A 965-nucleotide genomic window follows, 5' to 3' on the forward strand; every position below is an offset into this window, starting at 1 on the left:
GCACAATCAATAATAATTTGTGGATAAAAAAAATTGCAAATGAATCCTGTTGTCAATGTAGCCTTATCATTTGTCCAGTTCCTATTTTCAGTTTGTGGTGTGCCTTACTTATCAGATACCCAAATTATTTGTTCAGTATGGGTGATTGCTTCAAAAGCAACTGATCAAAGATGTCACAATTTACTGTGAGTATCAGGTAGCCTCGTGCAACAGCAAAAGATAATATAGACAGATGGAAAATATATAATAAATAGTCCAAGTAAAGCCTGGCTTTGACGAACATCTGTGCTGCGTGTCTGAGGGCATTTTACCTCCAGGTCTGTTGTCTGCAGTTGTGAACAAAAACGTAATGAATATAGTTTAATATCAGTGAGGATACAAGTCCCATTTCTAGGAGCACTGATTGAAGATGTCATGGATTGAACCGGTGTCGCTCTGTGTTCACTTGGCTGTGTCTGCTCGGTGACTGGAGAGGAGTGGGAGAGGGAGGGGAGAAAGAGCAGCGCAGCAGCGGGCAAGCCACCAGCCCTGAAACCCAGAAATAAAGGCGAACTTAGCTTGTATACGCAAGAATAATTTACTTTGGTTTACGGCATGGTAGTTCGCATGGAACAACATATCGTTCCGGGGATTTAGGCGTTGGGGCTGGGTCGTTTGTGGAGTCTACTCGAGGCGGCTGGAAACTCAAAAGGAAAGAAAACAACAACACTGGAAAAAAGACGGGGGTTACACACAGTAACAGTGACAATAAAACAACACTCCCCGACAAGTGGTCAGTCTGGTGCCGAGGCTGAAGTCCGAAAAGAAAAAAACAGTAACTATTGGTGAATTGATATTCTATTTGAAACGTTTTGAATGTTAGTTTTCAGATATTGTTTCTGTGTGAACTTTAAACTCAGGAAACAATGAAGACATAGCGAGCAAGAACTCATCAAGTGTCTCGAAGCTGCTAGCTATCCCGCTAG

The sequence above is a fragment of the Enoplosus armatus genome, chromosome 4 (genome assembly GCF_043641665.1).
Source record: "Enoplosus armatus isolate fEnoArm2 chromosome 4, fEnoArm2.hap1, whole genome shotgun sequence".
NCBI lineage: Eukaryota > Metazoa > Chordata > Actinopteri > Centrarchiformes > Enoplosidae > Enoplosus > Enoplosus armatus.